Source organism: Balaenoptera ricei, chromosome 14 (assembly GCF_028023285.1).
Source record: "Balaenoptera ricei isolate mBalRic1 chromosome 14, mBalRic1.hap2, whole genome shotgun sequence".
Classification (NCBI taxonomy): Eukaryota; Metazoa; Chordata; class Mammalia; order Artiodactyla; family Balaenopteridae; genus Balaenoptera; species Balaenoptera ricei.
Window position 1 is genome coordinate 72,341,221 of NC_082652.1, and position 22,307 is coordinate 72,363,527.

The 22,307-nt window shown below is 38.8% G+C and overlaps 1 protein-coding gene across 1 annotated transcript in view; it reads left to right on the top strand.

The window, feature by feature from the left end:
• DCC (DCC netrin 1 receptor) overlaps positions 1-22,307 on the top strand; it is a 1,173,736-nt gene that overhangs the window by 121,623 nt on the left and 1,029,806 nt on the right. The window lies entirely within an intron of this gene.

Genomic DNA, 22,307 nt, shown 5'->3' on the forward strand with positions numbered 1-22,307 from the left:
AGTGTAATAATTATGACTTAATATTTTAATTTAATGGTAATAATAATCAAAAAGTGCCGTACAGGTGTACAAAACACAGTCCAAATTCAGCTCGTACCACTAGTCACGATACATAATTGTGTGTTCATTGTTGTGACATTGTGTTTAGCAGAAACACTAAAAATTAAAACATCTTTGTGGTCAAATTCATGAGGTTCATGCCTTAGGTGCAATCCTTAACATGCCACCATTAATGTATTCCATAAATACTAATTGAGGATCTATTACACTAGCAGTAGCAATAGACCCTTATACATGAAAAACTCACATTCCCAGACTTCCCAGGGCTCATATTCTCATGAGGGGAGCCAAGTACACAAGAGATATTTGCAAGAAGCTAAAAAGAGTTAATAGAGATGTACCTATGGTGTGGTGAGGCCACCAAAAAAAAAAAAAAAAAAAATTAGACGCGCATAGCTCTTCTCAGGAAAGACTTTCCTTTGGAGTCATAAAGAATGCAGAATAGTTACCTAGACAGGAAAGAAAGAGGTCATTCTAGGCAGAAAGAACAGCATTCATAGAAGAAAGGGATTGAGGAAAACTCATGTCTTGATCAAGGAACTGCAAGTAATTTGGCATGACTAGAGGACATGGAGAATAGAGAGAAGGAAGATGTGGGAGATTAGGCTGTAAATGTAGACAACAGCTAGTCCATGAAAGAGTTTCAGATCTGTGCGAAGGAGTTTGGACTTCATTGTGTAACTACTGGGACACTATTTAAGAATTATAACTAGGGTGAAGGCATCACGGTTTTATTCTAGAATGATGACTCAAATGACACGTATGAATTGGGAGAGATGGAGATGGGAGGTTGAGGGATACGTATTGGAATGTTCCAGGTTATCATTGATAAGGGCTGCAGAGCTGGTGAGGTTGGAAGAATGGAGGGGAGGGATTTGCGCCAGGGGAATTCACAAACTCTGGCTGCTGATTGGCTGAGAGAGAGGAAAAGGAAAGCACTGAGGAGACACACACCAGTTTCTGGCTGGGAAGTCTGGAGTGACTGTGGCCCATTTAACCAAGGAGGAGACCAAGGAGCTGGATTTGGAGCCTGTAGAGTGTGGCTGCCTGCTCCAGATCTGGGAGGGCCACCAGCCTGCCATGAATCCCGTCACTGGCGTGAGGAATTCACCACTAAAATGAAATATTTTCCTAATTTCCTTCAGTACGTTTTCCAAAATAAACTATATGACTTTGAAAATCTAAACATCATAAGTGAAAAAAATAGTAATCTTCTTAGGAATAGCCTAGACATTGGAAGACTTACACCAAGAAGTTTAGAATCCACTGTTTCTTTTGTTTGTTTGTTTGTTTGCAGCATAACACACTTTAGTGCTAAAAACAAAATAGCAAAGCCAATAAATGCCTACCAAACCTGGCCAGTAGTACTTCTCAGCTGGTTTAACAAGCACTGAGCTAGAAGGTTGAGACAAAAGCAAACAGAAGTCTTTTCTTTTTTTGTTCCTTAGGAATCCAAATTTACCATGTTTGGCACTTGATTTTGCATTTGAATATGGAATAACGGTTTTATTCATAACAGGAGGGAAAGATTGAAAGGTATTTTTTCTCTTGCTCTGGCTTAGTGTAGTTTTAAACCACATTCTCTTGTGTTCTATTGTTTTGAAATGTAATCTTTTCCTTCTCCAAAGTGTTTTCTGAGTAATCATCCCCAAAACTCATTGAAACCCTTCAGCTAGACTGCTAGACTCCGTGGCAATGTGATCTGAGAGAGAGCTATTGACCACCTATATTTTCAAATTAGTATTAAATCTGAACCTTAAGTATGGTTAAGAACTAACATAGTTTCTCTACTCAATAATCCAACAATTATGAACCCACAGTGGGTCACTGTATAATTGGAAAATAATGTGCTCTGTGAGGTCTGTGGATATTTTATAGGCAGGATACTTTTTTTCTTTGCTTTTTTTCCTAACAGTAAATGAGTTTAGTAGGGGAGGGACATGCAAGGCAGAGAAAAATGTCAGAGCTGTTGCATGATCATAATAAGGATACTATTGGGGGGAAAAATGAGAGTGAGAAAAGAAACCAAAACCAAAAAGCAAGCTGATAACTAAAGTTCAATCCCTAAATAATACTTCCTTTCAAGGGAATTTATGGTTCTTGGTAACTAACAAGTAGCAGCCCACTCCATTCCGCATAAGAAGAACAACAATAACTAATAATAATAACAATTTCCAATGAATGCAGTGGTTACTGCAGCCTCTGATTTAAAATGTAGTTTGGGAACAGCAGGAATATTACCAATGATATTCAATTTTCCAAGAAGATTATCCATAAAGAATCCTGCAGCTGCACTTATTCACCTCTCTTCATATCATCATTATGCAGACACGAATACTGAGAAAAACACTGTAATGAAATTTGAGAGACTGAATAATTCTTTATAAATACACCCACTTTATATATTCACGTATATTGTGTGCTCTTCAAATACAAATTTTAAATGTTGTTTATCTGTTACTTCTCTACTTGTGCCTCTATGTGTGTATTCTCTCCTTAAGGTAATAATAAATTCAGATGTTCAGTTTCTCTCATGCAAGAACAGATTTTTAATATGTGAGTGGGGAATATTTCAGTGAAATGAAAGGACAAAAGAAACTCAGACAAAGTGATGCTTTGCTGGGGAATTGAGATTCAGAGCAGCCTTTGAGATAATTATCCAGGACCCCTGATTGTCTAGTATAATATCTGGTCCCAAGTTTGGGAATCTAGCATTGCAGGTCTGCTGGGGGAGAGTAGTGACTAAGAGATGACAACTCTTAGGTCTCGTATATTAGAAGGATGTAGAATCTGTAGTTTGTAACCTTCTCAGCACTTTTTGTAACTTCAAAATCCCCTTTACCCTTACCCAACAGCTGCAGTGTTCATTTTAACTTGAATTAAAAAGGAAAGATGATAATAAAATTGGTAGGATGTTTGAAAGTGTGTATACTGCTATGTACCACCTGTAGGATCCTCCAAGCGTACAATCCCAAGTGAACTGATAGAAGTTTCACCATCCTTCTTCTTTTTCTGACTTCAGTAACTCTACCAACTACCTCTTCAGATCATGTAGGATCCTTCACTGGCTTTGGCCTTATATTTTATTGGCCCTTGTACATAAATACATCTGAATTGCTGCTTTTCTTGTTTTGCAGATAACTCTAAAGGACACTTTATGTAGGACTTCATACTGTGGATATGACACTTTCATTCTACTAGCTGTAAGATTGATTTGTATTCATGTGTCATTGGTCATCTCATCTGGCATTCTCCTTCTTACTGCATCTTTTGGTATCGATGCTATTGTGACAGTTGACATATAGATGTCACAGAATCATCCTCCTTTTTACATATTGCTGCCATTAATATGGAAAAGGGTACTAGCGCAAACTCGCCAGACCCGCTGAGATTCCTTATCTCCTTAGCAGTTCATTTTGAGGTGAGTTGAGCAGAACCCTGTCTCCAATTTTAGATTGTGGGGTTATATTAGATTCGGCATAATGCCCAGAGAGACATTTGAATTCAATTGATTGATTTTTGTGGTATAGTCTCAGGAGCACTGTTTGCCAGTTTCCGTCCTCAGTTCTGTCTGAGAAGTTCTGGGAGAGTTACGCTGTTCAGAGTAATAACCTCAGAACAATTTGGAAACAATTCCCTTCTCCATATTCTTTTTTTTTTTTTAAAGCATGTATTTTTTAAAAAATTAATTAATTAATTAATTAATTAAGTTTTGGCTGTGTTGGGTCTTCGTTTCTGTGCGAGGGCTTTCTCTAGTTGTGGCAAGCGGGGGCCACTCTTCATCGCGGTGCGCGGGCCTCTCACTGTCGCGGCCTCTCTTGTTGCGGAGCACAGGCTCCAGACGCGCAGGCTCAGTAGTTGTGGCTCACGGGCCCAGTTGCTCGGCGGCATGTGGGATCTTCCCAGACCCGGGCTCGAGCCGTGTCCCCTGCATTGGCAGGCGGATTCTCAACCACTGCGCCACCAGGGAAGCCCCCTTCTCCATATTCTTGAGGACCTCAAAGACTTCAGTCCTCCCATGGAAACAAAAATAGTTCTTACAGATCGAAGAGGCACAGGGACACTTGAGCGTGCCCAGGGATTTCAAAAGAAGCAAAAAGGACTCCTTCATAATAAAGCTCACCTGCACCTTGGACCATAATGCCCTCACTCTTCTAACCCTTTGATATTATTATTAAACAACATCATCAACACATCACCAGTGCTAAAGATGGTGAGTGCATCAAAGTAGTCTAAGATGGCTTTTGCCTTCAAGAAGTCTTCAGCGTAGTTGGGAGGACTAGGCATAAAATTTAAAAGATTTATATAATTACAAGGCAGCATGTGGTCAGTGTCAGTGATTCTGGGGTAGGAGATAGTTACTATATGAGTTGAAAGGTGCAAGACGGCAGTGTATGCCAGGTGGTCGGAGCAGACATCACAGAGGAGGGGACGACCCATTTGGACCCCTAAGGCTGGCCTGGCTCAACCTCATCAGAATGGAGGCCATTGGAGTCTGGGGACTGATAAGCTCGTCCAACCTTGCAAGTAGAATAGTGCTTTGTTTGGTGGAAAGAGAGTACATTTTTATATAGGGTAGAATGTTCATGAGAGGAAATAGTATTAGATAAGCTTATGGATTTTAATGACTGGCTAAGAATTTTGAATTGAGGCCATTGAAGACTTTTGAAAACTTTGGGGAGAAAGTTTTTCTAAGATTTATCTGCCCAGAGCTGATTGAAATGGATAGATGGGTGGGTGATGGTGGTGGAGGGGGGAGAAGGGAAAACTGCATTTAATTAGAGATGAGGCATTTCATTAGCGGTTTACAGATGAGATCGTGGGTGTTCAGATTAGAATGGCGGCAGTACAGTGGAGCGGACGTGATCCTTCTATGTAGTTTCTACGTAGTGGAACAGGTCGTTCTGAATAGTGTGGGTAGATCTTTGGGCTTTTACCTTTCCACTGAATGTCCGTATACCTAGTCGTCTCCAGCAATTTGCCAAATGTACTGAAATGAATTTGGAGAATAGTTTCATGGGAAGTAAAATGGAGAAATTAATGTTTGCTTGTTTCTCTCCTTAGATTGGTAGTCTTGATCTCAGAGCCCTTTGAAAATTAGACAAACCTATGGTATCTGTTTTAGAAAAAAATACATAGTTATAAGCGAGATTATACATACAGGTTTAGGGGTTTATAGACACTTTGATGGATGCTAACTTAAGAGATTTAAGAGCAGTGTTTTCTTAATGATTTTGTATGAGTAAATTCTGAATTATAGTTAAAAAGCCCAGGTAAGAGTGATAACTCTCTAGCATTTGCTCCCTGTTCAGAGGGAAGGGAAATAGCAAAGAAAAGACGATACTTTTAGGCTGGCAGAGCTTTAAAGGAAAAAAGTTAGGAATGAGCTTTTTATTCCAACTGGAACCTTATTTGGGACCTTACTCTGATAAATCTAACGTATTAAAATGAGTAACAAAGTAAGAATTTAACTGAAGGGTTACTATTCAGCTGGGGAAAGAAACTGTTACAAGGCAGAACAATTTCAGCAACAAGCTTGTGTCAAACAGAGACTTAAACAGAATAGAGCTGCCTTCAGTCCATGTAATTTTCCTAAGTGATATTTCAGGAGGGTTGGCCAACAACCACGTTATTTCATCATTTTTATGGTAAGACAGGTAGGGAGTAACCAAGATTTGATTAAACTTGCTTGTATGGATGACAGAGAGACTGAAAGTCTGGTCAAGGAACGATTGCTATTTTCATTAATAATGTAGTTGCATGGTCCTTTTTATTCATACTTTTTCAACTCATTCAGTAAATGTTTATTGAGCATCTACTATGTGCCCATGTTGCTGAATGAATCGGGGGTCCCGCTGCTCACTGCTTACAAAATTAATATTCACAAATGGTAGAGAAAGGTGCCTTTAATCAGACTTGGAAGGTATGCTTGGGCCAGAGCTGAATAGAGCATAGGGGCACCTGGTTTAAAAGTTAGTTACAATATGGCTTTGCTAAAGTGACAAGAAAAGGGGCTTCCTGCTGAGGATGGTTTCCTGTAAAGAGCTGCTTATATCAGATGTTGACCTATAGATGAGGTGACCATCTATCTGGTTTTCCCTGGAAGGCCCAGACTTAAACCTAATGACCCTGTTAACTATTCACAATGCCACTTTCATTCTCAAAAGTGTCCTGGTTTGAACAATAACTTAGACTCTTTGGGGAAATGTCACCTTAGGCAAAGTCTACTCAGTCTGGCCATGTGTGCTTTGCTAAGCTATTCAAACTACACCATGATTGCCTGTAGTATTCTGAATATAATGTAAACCTCATAAAGACAGGAACCTTGTTGGTTTTGTTCACCAATACATCCTCTGAGCCTCACTTATTTTTGGAACATAATGTGTACTTAATAAATATGTATTATAAAAGAGTGATTTTTCTAACACAATTTCACCATTTGAGAAAAGTGCTATTATAGTCATCTGGAAGGTTAAGAACCGCCTCTGCTCATGAAAGCAGAGCAGGTTTAATTTGAAAAGGATCAACAAGAAATCAAAAAATTATTTTAATAGTTCAAGGAAATTACTTGGTTATCTGCTTTTATTTTAGAAATGTGATCTGAATGTGCTTATTTTGCTTTTGAAGTCAATTTTTAAGTAAATAAAATATAAAGATATTAACATGTTTTCCTTGGTTATTAAAGATTTGGGCGGCAGCATCTACTCTTGCAATAACTATGTAAAACATGAGAATTTCGCTGGAAGAATGTGGTGAGGCAGGGATCAAATATCTGTGACTGAGGGAATTGGTGAGCAGCTGCTTAGAACAGCGCCAGACCCAAAGTTATGTCTCTTCTTCCTTCCTTCTTTCCATTTGTCATGATTCTACTATATATAGATAATCATATTTTGAGGAGGTGACCTAGGGTATATGAGCCGCATTCTTATTTTACACAGAAATCCATCAAGCTTGGTTATCTTGTTTTCCAGCCTCCAGAAGATCAGAAGCAGAAAGTTAAAAAGAAACCTGTTAGAGGCAAGCAGATTTATGGTAACGGGAGAGATTGAAACAGCAGTAAAAGAAGGCTAGGGATTCAAAAAAGCATCATTGCTGAGGCTATCTGGGGAAGAGATAAAGAGCCTTGCTCGCCCAGCAGCCAGAAAGGCTCAGTGCATTACACCACCTCGAAGTCCTTGTCAGTAATGATGGCCCCGGGCCGTCAAGAAATGGTTAAAGTAGGTTTACTGCGCTCTGTTCAATAAGAGGACATAGTTTATAATCCATTTCAGTGATGCTGGTGTTTTACTTGGGCTCTTTTGGTTACAAGTAATAGAGAGTTCATCCTTAAGTACATACTAAGAGGTGTGCGTGTGTGTGTGTGTGTGTGTGTGTGTGTGTGGTGTGTGCGCTTACCTAGGGATTAGATATGGCAAGTAAAAAAAGTAACATGATTAGGAGGTCACTTGGAGTCACTTGGTTCAGTCCGTGGACTGGCCACTGAATCTATCGCTTTTGTAGTTCCCTGGTATCTTTTTTTTTTAATATGACGTTGTTTCAGGAAGGGGGACCCCTTCCAGGGCCCAAGACTGCGCTTTTGTCTAACACTTGGCAGTGAATTGTCTGACGAGACACACGTACTGACAAAGTGAAAGATTTTATTGGGAAGGGGTGCCCAGGAGGAGAGCAGCGGCGTCAGGGAACCCAGGAGAACTGCTCTGCCACGTGGCTGGGAGTCTCAGGGTTTATGGGGGTGGGGTTAGCTTTCTGGGTTGTCTCTGGCCAATCACCTTGCTTGTTGGCCATATTTGGCCTGACTCGGGGTCCTTCCTGGTAGCGCCCACATCTCTCAGCCAAGAAGGATTCCAGGGTGAGGGTTTCTGGGAGGTTGGCAGGACATATTATGGGCTGGGGCATCTCCTCCCTCCTTTTGGCCCCTGCCAAATTCTCCCAGTTAGCTTTCAGTGGCAGCACCATGTTCCTCATCAGAAGCTCCTGTTGTGAGACAACTCATGCGAGTGGTTAGGTTTTTATCGCGCCTGGCCAAGCCGGGTGGTTTCGGTCAATGGTTCCCTAACAATATCTCTGTTTCTTTGATTCTGATCCCTCAAGGATTCCTTTCAGTTTGAATTTCTGCTTCTATCTTATTCTCTCAGGGTTTTTCTGATAAAATTTCAAGAAGAAGACAATTTTTCTAGTTCATCTTTTCTCACTGGCAATGTTATGGTTTGCTGATTATCCTGTGGTTTGCCAGCTCTGAATCAATTGCCTATTCCTGTCCCAATTTGCGTATACAAGGAGAAAGTGGATTTGGTTATCTGGCCTGACTCTAACAATCCGCTAAGGAGATGCTGAATATAAGCTGGCTTCACAAGGACTGGATTAAAGGCATGGTGGGTACCTAAACAAATCCAAAAACAGATCAGTGTTCCAAAATGTTGAGATTTAGCACAATGAGTTTCCGTTATCTGGAAAATTTTCTTCAGCTGGAAATATATCCCATTAATATTATACAAATAAACCCCTACTGCCTGTATACTTCAGGCAAATTCAGAGCTTTAGTGAAATATTAATAACTTTAATATGCATTGTGTTTTTTATCCTGTTGCTAATCTTTTTTGAAAGTAACTTCTGTATTCTTTTTGCCCTATATTACTCACTCATAGGCATGTTTTCAGTATCCTCTCTCCTACTGGGGGGTGGAGGCGATTTGATTGATCATCGTCCTCACCATTTCCTTTTCTGCTCCTAATTTCCCACCCAGATTCATCCAAATGGGGCAGATGCATTTACATCTGCAGAGGGGGGTCACCGTTTCAGGAAGTGGTGAGTGTGGGCTGCCGGTGTTGCCAGTACTAGGTTTTTCAAAAATAATCTAAGAAAGTGCTCAAAACAGTGATTGATGTCACAACACATGCAGAGAATTATGCTAGTGGTATGCAACACTGAGGCACAGTGCCACGGATCACCTACCACGATTCACAGCACATGGATACGACACGGCACGTGCTCAGGAAGTTCTGGCTTAGAGCACCAGCAGAGCTGGGGCAGGAAAAGTAAAAGTTCACTTTTTAAAAAAATTTGCTTTTTAAATTATTATTTAAACTAAAACCTCCTAAAGTCACCATATGGAGAGATCAGGATTTTGTTTTTGACTTACATATGGAAGAGGGGGTGAGGATGGAGGATACTATAGTTTTCTTAGGGACTCAAATTAGGTGATATTCATTTAGTGCTGACCATGTGCTGTGCACTGTCTCAACACCTCAAACATATTTGCTAATCTTAATCCTCACAACAAACCCTATGGAATAGGAATGAATAACCCCATTTTACAATTGAGGAAACTTTGGCATACAGAGGTTAAGTAAGTTGCCGAGGATCATAGAATTATTAAGGATAGAAGTTGAGATTTCCAATTCAGCCATTCTTAACTGTTCCACCAAAGGTCTGATCTGTGCCTGGGTCTTGATATAACATAGGGAATTAAGGGCCACGGGCCAGTTCTGATTCATTTAGAATCCCTGAGTTCTTGTCAAGCTTCATCATTTTATACATGTAGGAACCATTACTCATGGAGACAGAAATGTGTCCTTTGGGTTCTTTAGCTGGTCACTGACAGAGTCCAATCTGCTTGGGACTTGGGAAGAAAAAGAGAGGAGGCATCTTCAAAATAGTAGTAGGTCTTGAGTAAAGACCCAATGTCTCTGAAGATAGTTATCCACCGCCTTTGAATGATCAGGGAGGAAAAATAGATGATGTGAATGAAGGGCAATTGGCAAAGAGAGCTCAGCTGAAATGTGAGAGAAGGTGCACATTGAAACATATTGATGGAGGTTCCTGCATTTGAAAAACAAGACAAAAAAATAAATGAAGTCCAATTAGAATTATCTCTCAATCTGTGTTAGTAATCTAAGTTTAATAAAATGAATCAAAATGAGCATAAAAGTCATAGCAGGACTTAATAAAGGAATTTTAACTTCATACATTAAGTTCATAATGTAGAGTTTAAGGGTTAGTGCTACAACAAGAAGAAACTAGATGAATAAAATAGGATGAAACACACTTGGAAACAATTGCACTAATGCAAAATGAATCATCTGAATAGTCTAGTATTTTTAGTTGGTGTAGGAATTGTATGCCATGGTTGTCTGACTAATGCCAACAGCCCTGCTGTTACAGTGGGAGTACAGACAATAAACTATGGAAATGCTTTTATGCTTCATGGGAATTGGAAATATTATGGGCAGAGTTAGTGTCAGGGTCCTTAAAAATGTTAGAAATGAAATTAACCTTTACAGCTAAATGTTTGTTAATGCTTCAATTGAAAGGCATGCTTGAAGAATCAATAGCATCCTCATAAAGGATCAAAGTAATTACCAGTAAATGCAAATAATAACATTACAAATAAAAGCATTTTAGACAAGGTGAGAGTCAAGCTTCCTCTTTTATATTAATACAGTAAGTTGATGAACTGTCTAGTGACCGTGGTCAATAGAAGTGGAATTAATTTAACAATGTAATTATCTCTGCTGGTGACCACAAAACAAAAATAGTATATAGCAGAATGAGGGAGAAAAAATTGACTCATTACCAGAATATTCTCTGATATTACAAAATTAATCTTTGGCACCTCATTGTGGGTCATGCAGTATGTATACATTTTTGCTTTATTTAACAAAGTTATCTCAAGATGATTTTGTGAGCACTGAGACATATGTCTTCTTCATGAGTGGATTTTATTTTTTGCTTTCATGGGCTCCAATGTATCAAACTATCTAGAAAGTCTTTTTTTCATAAATCACTACAAAATTTACTAATGTTGTTTTAGCGTTCCTTGGCTCCAAAATACTGTACATGTGAAAAAGTAAGAAAAAATTCTAGGGATTCCTTCTTTAGTCTACTTTTTTACACTTTAAAGCTGGTATTCTAAGAAAACGTTTTTCTCACTGTAGCAGTCAGAGCTAGACAGGGAATTGTTATGTGGACATGTCATATTTCAAGCATCCTTCCTGACCCCAAAATAAAGAAGGGCTCGGAATGACTGAGCATGGATGATTAGTTTATTTCCTACTTGTGATTTAGTGATAAGAGAATAAAGGATTTCTATTGACCTGTTCTGTAGCCACCTCTTCTCTTTCAGGATGCAACAAACCACTTCATTCCTGTAAGTACCATTGCTTCTGTAGTTGACTTGTCCGTGTTCTGGAGTTATGCTCTTTCAAAGTTGGGAATATGTTTAAGCTGAATTTGAGGTGATTGGATGAGAGGAAAGAAAAATCAGTTTTTTATGACAGTCACAAAGCAAGGGGTTAGAGGAAAATATTCTTGTATGTGAAGTGCAGTCAGTATTTAGCAACACTTTAAATTCAGTTGCTGTACATTCTCAAAATAACAGGGGGTTAAAGGCATGAAATAAAGGTGGAATCTACTTCTGAGACATTAAGATTTTTGTGTAGTTTAAAAGCTACTGGCCATTTTATTCAATTACTTTGGTCTGCAGAAATGCATGCTTAATGAATAAAGCCAGGCCATAACCATTTATCTCGTAATGAACGCCTTTTATGATAGACACTAATGAAGATCAGACTTTGCCTTTCCAATTGTACCCATCTCATGGTGCAAGGGCAACATGCATGATGACTGAGGGATGGGCAGATGCCATGTGCTGTGCCATTTGGAATCGTCATTAAACATCCATGATATCAATTTTGTCACACCAAGGTTTATTAATGGTGTACTTATCAAATATTCATTGTATGGCACTAACATTTAAAGAATATGTTCTACTGAGCCTAATGGATCTGTGCTTTGACTGCCTAGGTTATTTAGTGAATTAATTCCAGGGAACAATTTGAAATACTGAAATCTGAGCTGATACAATATGTCATGTTCTACAAGAGCTTAGCTGCTGTCTTCCTTGGAGATAGTTATATGTTCTGTTGATAGTGGAGAGGTGGCAGATATACTGTGACATGGAGAGGGTGGCATGTACCCATGACCACATACATACCAATGCATGTGGATTCATTGTATACACACACACTCTCTCACACACACACACACACACACACACACACACACAGTACTGGCCTTCAAATTGGGCCACCGTTTGTAATTTATGTAAACATGCTAGGCTTGTTTTTATATATAGTCTTGTCATGAAAATTGTCTGAAATGTTTCAGATTAGTAGTTTCAATCAGGATCTCTGTGTAAGTTGTACTGATGTTCTGTAATCTTGTCCTGCTGGGTCTTTATTGTTGCAGCGTAAAATAGAATTGTCACTCTGTTCCCTGTTCTCTGTTGAAAACAGATTTCCAACTTATAATTATTTAAATATATTATATGTGTTCATTTTTGAAAATAATATTTGCCTTAGGATAAAGCTTCAAATACTTCTGAAGGATTTATCCTTAAGACAAGTTTCAGATTTAAGTGGGTGGCCTATTCTCGTAGTGTTGGAAACTAATGACAGAAGTCATTAGTTTTATTATAATACTTATTATTATTAGCAGTAATAACTGTATATCATACTGCATTTATCATTCATCTCAAATAGATACCTAGGTGTCTATTAATGAATACTGCAAATTTTCTGTTGCTGTCATGTGAAATAGGTGAGAGCATTGTTGTCTAGGATAGTAACCATGTGTTTTCCCCAGCACATACTTGAGATATAGTAAAGATTATTCAAACTGCCAGATGTCTTCCTGATAACTTTGTTAGTGTACCAACTTAATTATGTATTAGGTGAAATGTTTAAACAATGCAGTGTGAAATCTACCTAATGATATTTAGGTTTAAAAAGTAAATTAGACTTTCATCTTTTAATAGGCCCCAATGTATGACCTGATTTTGAACTATTTCTACCTATTGTTAGAAAGATAAACATTTAAGCAAAGTAGAGGAAATTGAAAAGTCACTTGCAGTTGATGGTGATGTTTTTAATGACATATCTATATATCTATATAGAAAATGCAGAAAATACACACTGGTGCCTGCACACACACACACACACACACACCAGTGGATAAATTTAATAGACTCTTAGACCTTAACCTGACTCAAGAGCTAGCAGGTCTCACGCCTTAATTTACAGGTAAGCTGCCTCAATGAGTATAAGTGACCAGCCTTAACACACAAAGCTGGAATCAGAATCCTCTGTTTTCTGATACTGAGTCTGAGGTCTTTCTGATGTATTGAATACAACATTACCTCCCAAGAGTATTATTCTTGGCGAGAATTTATCTCCCATTTTCATTTTTTTGACGTTTTTTTTCAAAACAGGATTTCCTCTCTGATTTGTATTGAAGTGAATAGAATCCCTATTATCCTGCACTTTATGGAAATGCAACACATGAAGGGCTTTTTGTACCAGCTTTTCATTTCTGGTTCTCTTTGTCACAAAAGACTCTTCACTTTTGTAGTTGAAATCATTTATAATTATGAATTGTGCTTTTAAAAATTCATCAATGAAATCTTTGATTTAAAAATGAGCTGCCACAAGAAAGGCAGCAGGGGAAAGACTGGAATTTAATGCAGTAGAATAGTTATAGAAAAATCACAAAGGGGAGGCTTCTCACCAAGAGCTGTGTCTCGTAAGGCAGCAGGAAAAATGAAGATACAACATTCAGTCCTATTTTGGAATTGTTATCCAGTGTTGTTTGGTGTAGCAGTACACAGAAAATATCTTTATGCCATATCTTAAATATTTGTGATAAATTAAATATATCCAAGTCCACTAACCTAGTATCCTTCAAGTATTTGATTTCGGGAAACTCATTGACCTTTCCTGACAACATGTCTTAGGTAGGGTGTCCTGTGTGCTATTCTGTGTTCATCAAAGCTTGGGTTTCTTTCTTCCCAGAATCCTTAGATTTCTTAAGAAAACAGAACCTCCTTATCTCTGGTGACCAACTTGAAATATTATACCAGGGAAGCAGAAAATGTCTGTGAGATCTTCTCTTACACCCTTTTTTCTTTCCCTGTCTCCTCTGCTATGCCTAACATGGGTCCCTTCTTGACCCCAATTTACATAATTTCAGGACACAACACTAATGATTCATTCAGAATAAAGAAAATATACTTTAATGTAATGTGCTGACTCTACTCCTTGATATCAGAGGCACTAGAATAAAATTTTACATTACCTCTACTAAGTGGTTTATCTTTGCTGTAAAAGACGTCTTGTAACGTGCAGGGTTTTTTTCAGTTCCTTGTTAAGGAACTTAAAATATTTTAGAGTTGCATTAGCCTAGAATGCTGTTTTAAATACTCTCGTTCCTGAAAGGGAAGAGGGAGTATTAAAAAAAAATAGAAAAAAAATTTAATTGTTTTTTTTATTATTGCTTTTGGCTAGAATAATTGTGTTATGTGAGCCTTAAAAATGAAAAGGGAAGTTAAGACCTAACAGAGTCTTCTATGCTGGGCCATGTGATTTGTACACCAGTGAATATAGTTTAACTCCCAACCTTGAAGCATCCCATAAATTAGTTGTAATCTTTTCTTACCCTGTGGTTACAAAAGTTTCATATCAAAACCTTCTGTCAGGCTCTACACACTGAATTCTCTGATCATTCTCACATCACCAGGTTACCCTTTCTACTAGATCATTCTTATCAACACACAGCCTGCTGGTAGTTTCCCATACTAATAAAATCAAAGTCATGCTCTCGTGATCCCACTTTCCTCTCTAGATGTTGCCCCACTACTCTGCTCCTCTGTACATCAAAATTTCTTGAAGGATCTTTTTAAAAAAAGTATTGTAAGTGGGGGGAGAGATAGATTAGGAGTTAGGGATTAACATATACATACTACTATATATAAAATAGATAACCAACAAGGGCCTACTGTATAGCACAGGGAAGTATACTCAATATTTTGTAACAACCTACAAGGGAAAAAGAAATCTGAAAAAAATATATATCTCTGAATCATTTTACTGTACACCTGAAACTAACACATCATAAATCAATTATAATTCAATAAAAAATAAAGTAAAAAAAAATGTGATCTCTAACTCCTCTCCTTTGTTTTTTGTTTTGAAACCGACAGATTTTGCTCCATATGTGCATCAAAACTGTTGGTAATAAGGTCGCCAATGATCTCCATATGGCTGAGCCCAATTCTTACTTTATTGCCGGTATCTCTTTGTCTTTCTGATTTCTAATCATAGAAGTACCTCAAGATTCAGCCTTGGATCTCTTCTATAGCCACATTTACTGTTTGAGTGATCTCATCCAGTATCATGACTTTTAGAGTGCTCAGACATCCCTGTTTGATCTCCAGCTCAGAACTCTCCTCTCTACTCTAAGCTCTTTTTCCCAGCTGCCCACTTGCATGTCTAATGGACACGTCAATCTGAACTTGTCCAAAACTGAACCTGATCTCCTCCTTTCTTCAACCTTCTCCTCCTGCTGTCTCCTCTGAGTTCATGGAAACTCTGTCCTTTTGATTGCTTAGGCCAAAACTTTGGTATCATTCCTTCTGTTCTTTTTTTCACACCCATATCTAATCCATCAGCACATCCTATTGGCTGTACCTTTAATGTATACATAGAATTTAACTGCTTTTCACTACCTGAACCACCCTAGTCAGTGCCATCATCATCTCTTACCAAAATTATAGCAGTTCCCTCTTAACTGTCTCTTGACTTTTACTTTGGCTGACTACAGTATTTTTTTAATACAACAGAGCAACCAGGGTTACCCTGTTAACCTGTAAGTGGGGGCCTATCGTTTCCCTGTTCAAAACCCTCTAATAGCTTCTCAGTTCAATCAGAGTAAACACCTAAGCCCTTCCAGCGCCCTAAAGATGCTCTGTGACCTGTGCCCCATTTTTTCTCTGAACCCATAGCCTGTAATTCTCAGCCTGGCCCACCCTGCTCCTGACACACCGGCCTAGCTTCAACCCCAGGCCATTGTGCTCGCTTTCTTTTGCCTGTGGTGCTTCGTCCCCTGATATTGCAGGACAGTGCACTTCCTCGCCTATTTTAGGTCTTTGCTCAGATGTCGCTTTCTTTGTGAGCCTGTCCCTGGAAAAAATTACCATCTTCCCCCGCATCTCTATGCCCCTTCCCTGATTTTTCTTCATAGGACTTAACCACCATGTAACATACCGTGTATTTTTTAATATGTTATTGTTATTATTTATTGCCTATTTCCCCCCACTAAAATGTAAGCACTATTATCACAGAGATTTATGTCTCTTTTGTTACTTGCTCTCTCCCAAGTGCCTGAAATAGTTGCTGACAGAGAGTAGACACTCTGAAATTATTTATTGAATGAATGAATGAGTGAGTGAATTATAGTAATATCCTCTCTACTTCAGCCTCCCCTGGCTATTTCTGACAGTCCCTAATTATAGCCCTGCACACAAGGCCCCTGGCTTCCTGCCTTCTCTCATAATTGGTGGTGGAGCTACAGATTCTCAGGAAGCCCAGCTGAGTCCTACTGCTGTGACTGGCGTGTCCTTTCCCTTTTGTATTCTCAATATATGGTGATCATAATCATAAACATACTCACAATAGTTACGTTTACTGAGTGCCAACTCTGTCCTAGGTATTCTATTAGGCTTTATATAGGTCATCTGTTTTAATTTAATCCTTACAACCCAGGAACAGGGCAACGGGGCTTGGTTCCCTGCTCCTGTGCTTCTTTCTTGTGTTCAGCTATGACCTTATGCATCCCATTTTCCTGGGTAGCTTCCAGTCTAAGCCATCGTGGCCTCTCCTGCTGATTTTTGGAACTAACACCCTTCTCATCTGCACTGGCCACCTCCTGGGAGTAGGTGATCGGGGACATCAAGACCAGAGGTAAGGAACCTAGGAGAAGATGAGGTTGGTAGAAGGTTGATTTTCTTAGAGATGTAAGTATAATAGCCATTTGCATATATTGAATACTTACTGTGAGTTGGGGACGGAGCTGAGAACTCTCTGTTATTACCTCATTTAGATGCTGTGACTCTCCATTTGACCAGGGAGGGGACTGAGGCTTACAAGCTTCAGCAGCTGGTCTAAGGTCTCACAACTAACTACTAAATACTGGGTCTAGGATTTAGATCTTGGTAATGTGAACTCAGAGCCCTTGATCATAAGCACATGGCCTTAGCTGGAGGTATCTATGGGAGGACTAATTGCATTAACATTTTTCAGTTGCATACCCTGTGCCAGGCACTGTGCTAAGGGCTAAGGGTGTCAGCTGGGCAGCAGCAGGAGAGTTTCTTTCTGTATGAAATCTTTTTGTCTAGACCAGGTGGAAAATATTAAGTAATCATAAGCAAAGACTGAAGTTTTTACACAGATATAAACATGGGTCATCTAATACCTTTGGAAGTATGCCTTACCACCATTTAATGTTAGTCTTTATAGCTTCCCTTCAGAATAGGCCAATCAGGCTTTCATCGTGGGTCCTCTTCAGCACTTATAGCTTTAATTTCTGTGAAATGATTAATATTTCATTTGTAACTTTGTATTTTTTTATGCACATGTGTTTTGTCTACTTAACTATGCTATATTATAAGCCTATTGAACGTAAAGGCTTTCTGTGTATCCAGTGATTATTTCCCTGAGATTCTTAGTTTTCTTCCTTTCAAACAGAATGTTCTCAATATATGCTCACTAGGTAGGGAGACACTTTTTTTATACACTCCTTTTGAATGAGAAGATGAAAGTACCAGTGGGTAGAGAATTTATCAAAAGCCATGTAGCTGGCCATGGAATCAGAACACCCAAACATCTGAGCTTAGGATCTAAAATGTGTGCTTTAGTCCCCTGCGTCCTTAAGAAAGATATTCAGATGTCAGCAGTAGATAAATTTTAATAGAAGAGGTGTAACTAAGCTCTGTGTGAAGAACTGGTTTTTTATAGAATTAAGCAAGCATATTCATTAGGAGCTGAGGATTGGAGAGTTGCCCATCAAATCTGCATTGAGCTTGAAAAAATGACACGAAGTGGTGATTTTTAATTTGCAAGTATCTACTTGATACATTCCACAGGTGAAAATGTAGGTTTCCCCGCATCAGCAGGGCCTCAGATGTGTCCTGGCAGTTCTAAGACTTGAACCACAAAACATCACTTTCAATTCAAGTTGGAAGGAGTTGACAGTGAGAAACCAGAGGGAGATTTTCTGCAGGCAGTTGGTACTGCCTGCTTTGTTTTATTGTTGTTTTATTTCTCCCCATGGAAATTCCATTTCTTATACTTAAGTTTGCTGTGTAGGGGGGCTTTTTTCTAGAGCAACAGAAATCCTGCCTGTGCCACATCTGAGTTTTTGAGAAGCAGTTGTGATTGAAAGAGGCATGTGTCTGCTGGTATCTCTCCTATCTTAATCAATTCAGTTGAATATACAGAAATCTGTAGACTTTTGAGATTCTCTTTGTATTAATTTAGCAACCAGGGATTGTTCTTCTGGACTAAGGTGACCAACAGTCTCAGAGCTAAAACTAGGGAGGTGCAAGGCACTCCCATAGAAGCTGGTTGTCCCCTTTAGATCGCTCTACTAAGCTTTTGCATCACTGCAGTCTACTAATTAGGGACCCTCACCTGCCCAGTAAGTTCTAGAAATTACTAAATAGGTAGAATTGGTCTGCCTTTGAGAACTGATGTATTTTCCAGAAGTTGGTGGTGAGGTAGGGGTTCCTAAAGATTAGGGGATCTGATTTAAGCGACTCCCAGCCACAGATCACGTGTCTTTTGCTGACTTTTTTTCTCCCCGTTTCTTTTGGCCAGTAAATTTCCCTTTCATGTATCCAAGCCGAAGAGACATTTCTCAGCACGTGCATGAGGGCAGTCCCTGACCCTTTATTTCCTGAGTCTCACGGTCATTAGAGACACAATGGCCACCTCATGTCACTGGGATGCCTCAAGTTTTGTGGAGATGCCCTCGGGGAGTCCGGCATCACAACTGATCTGGAAAGAGGCTCAGGCCCCTTATCCTGACAAAGGAGCATCTGCTGAAGGCCTTTTGCCTGAAGTGGTTCTTTCAGGCCTAGGCCACTAGCTTAGCCTTTTAAATCACCAGCCCCATTGTTGAAGGTATTTCTTGGAAAAAGGCATGTGTGTGCCCTCTAACTCTATTTGTTTATTTAACGTTGAAAACGGGTCACCTTCAGGTCTGTCACCACAATACTGGTCACAGTGGCAACAGTAACCCCCCCCAAGCACCAACTTAAATTTTTTTTTAATGTTTATTTATTTTAATTTGATTTTTATTTTATATTGGAGTATAGTTGATTTATAATATGTTACTTTCAGGTGTACAGCTAAGTGATTCAGTTATACATATACATGTATCCATTCTTTTTCAGATTCTTTTCCCATGTAGGTTATAACAGAATATTGAGTAGAGTTCCCTGTGCTTTACAGAAGGTCCTTGTTGATTATCTATTTGATATATAGTAGTGTATGTCTGTCAATCCTAAACTCCTAATTTATCCTTCCCCCCATGTTTCCCCTTTGGTAACCATGCCTTTGTTTTCGAAGTCTGTGAGTCTTAAGTTGACACAGCTCTTTCTGACTTTCCCTGTTTTGGGAAGGACAGTATTTCTTTTAATTCTTGTGTGGACACAGAGGAAACAACTGATTATACGCATTTTATAATTGATAAAACATGCTCACGTCTTCAAGCCTAGTGAACTGGGCTTTGATAAAAATTAATTCAATGCTGGTTGATAAATTGCATTAACAGAAATAGTTATTGAATTACCTTTTCCTATTTTATAGTCAAGTCATTTCATAGTTGAACTCAATAAAAACACCTTTAAGAAGCTAGATGCATGGCTTACTGCAGGTCTGTCCCTTAGCTCTAGGCCTTGTATAGAACGACATGCTTTCTAGATCTTTCATCTAGCCTAGGGCCATGCTCCTGAAGTAGGGGTAAGCAGCGGGAGGCCAAGAAGACACTGAGTAATATGTCCATGGTTGATCTAACATAAAAATAATGGAGTTTCCTAATGGACACAATATAAAAATTCACATAAAATTGTAATGCAACTCAAGAAACTTCAGAGAACATTTAACCTTATGGGGCCTCTCCTACCCATTCTACCTTCTTAGATGCTTGGGGGAGTAGACCTCTTCAGGGAATATCTGTTGAGAGGATGCTTCAGGGAAACAGTTTCAGAATCATTGGTTCTAGTCCAATTCTACCTCTTATACATGGATGCCACATTCTGTACCTCTCAAAAGATTAGTTGGCCTTGATTGAGATCCCAGTATTTATCTTGCTTGTAATTGCAATATTGGCGATTCTACTGAAATAGCAAAATTCCATGATGACATTTCTTCTTTATAACTTAGGCTGAAATGAAACTACCTTTAGTCTTCTGCAGGTTTCGAATTAGAACACAGTGTACAGTGAGTGAGCCTTCTGAGTTTCCACAATAAAAAGAAAATGTATCTAATATTTGCTGAATGCTTACTCTGTGCCAAACGCTTAGCTAAGCACTTTACATACATTTGTTAAAAGTGCTGTAAGTTGCCTTTATTGTTTTCTTTATATTGAAGATGAGAAAACAGAGGCTTAGAGACTAGAATCAACTTGCCCAAGATTACACAGGTGGTGAAGGGCAGAGCTGGATTCTCAGACCCGAGTAGCCTAAGCTTGAGTCCATGCTCTCAATTATTCTTGCTGTGGTTCTTCTTGCTGTTGGAGTGTTTTAAGAATAGTTCCTATAGAGAAGATTCTGAATTATGAGCTATATTGCTTTGATGATCATTTTAAATACATGGATGTTCATCACAAATCAACGAAGAAACATAGTTATACTCATTTCTTCCACAGAGATTTTGTACCCCAACTATACAGCAGGCTCTGTGGATGCAGATATGAGTAAGGCAAATTCTCTTCCATGGACCAGCTCACAGACCAGTGGGGAAGGAGATGGGCTTATAAATAAAATATGAAACAATCAAATAATGACAAGATGAAACAATATGAGCTATAAAAGAGGTGGATAGAGAATACAGCCCAGGAATACTTTACCACATAGACTTAGAATTCATATGGGGAATTGAGATGACGTAGTGACCATAAAAAGTGTTCCTCAAAAGGGCTGATTATAGTGAAGGACAAAGGAGGAACAGACGCAAGGATGAAGATGGAACAAATCTCAAGTGAGTCTTTCAGACTCACTGGATAATTTTGCTGGGCTCTTTGGAAACATTTAATTGCTAATTCTTATTAGTTTCTGAAGTCAATTTCATTGGCCAACCTCCTCCCATGCCTTCAAGCAAAACTTCAAGTTAATGGTAGCGTTTGTTTCTCATTAATTTCTGTGGTTTTGTTAATGGCCAATTTGAAGGCTTATTAATAGTTAATATATTTAGCAATGTAAACATTTTCATTAATGAAACAGATGCAAAATTACTACCTCCACCAGCGATTGCCATGGTAAAGAGCCAAGAGACTTAAACAGTGGGAGAGTTGGATTGAGCTAACCCTCAGAGGACCGATAATGTCCTTCCAATTGTCTTACTCTCCCATGATTGCAGTCTACACATCTATTTCAAAACTCGTAGATGTTACTACATTAAACTTCTGCTGGTTTTTTTAAGATATAATTTTAAAAGTAAAGTGTTTGCTTGTTTAACTGCTCTTCTCCTTTCTGCAGGACTAGACATGCAACCACTACAAGTAGTCTGTTATGCTTAACTTTTGACCCACCTACATTTTTTATAAACTGACAACAAATAAGACACCTAATGTACGCTGACTTTACACTTCTGTTCATCGTTGGAAAAACATTTTTCAGCCATCTCCTAGTGATGCTGCTGTTAGCCAACAGGTTGATTTAGACAGCGTAACCAACTTTGCATATGGAGAAATGTTTATCCAATTATATGAATATTAAGATATGCTTATTTTATAAGAATGAGTGGGAAACGGGAGGCTGGTACTCACCCTAACGGTAAGAAGTACAAGTCTCATAAGCTTTAATAATTACAGAAGAAATTGGGTTTGATAAAAATGTTGAAATTTTAGCTTTAATTGGATGTTCATCTGACTTAGGTCAGGATGTTAATCAGGGTATGCTAACTGCTGTAACAAACAAAATCTCATTGGTTTAATCAATGCAGTAAAGGTTTTTAATTGCTCATGTTACAGCCAAATACGAAGCAGTGGGTATCTCTTTCTATTCCATGGAGTGATGCAGAGACCCAGGCATCTTCCTCCTGTGGCCCTGAATACCTGAAGCCTCACAATCCTCCATCAGATCCCCTGTCTCCAGCTGGCAGATGAGGGATGAAGGAAGGTGGAGATCACATAGG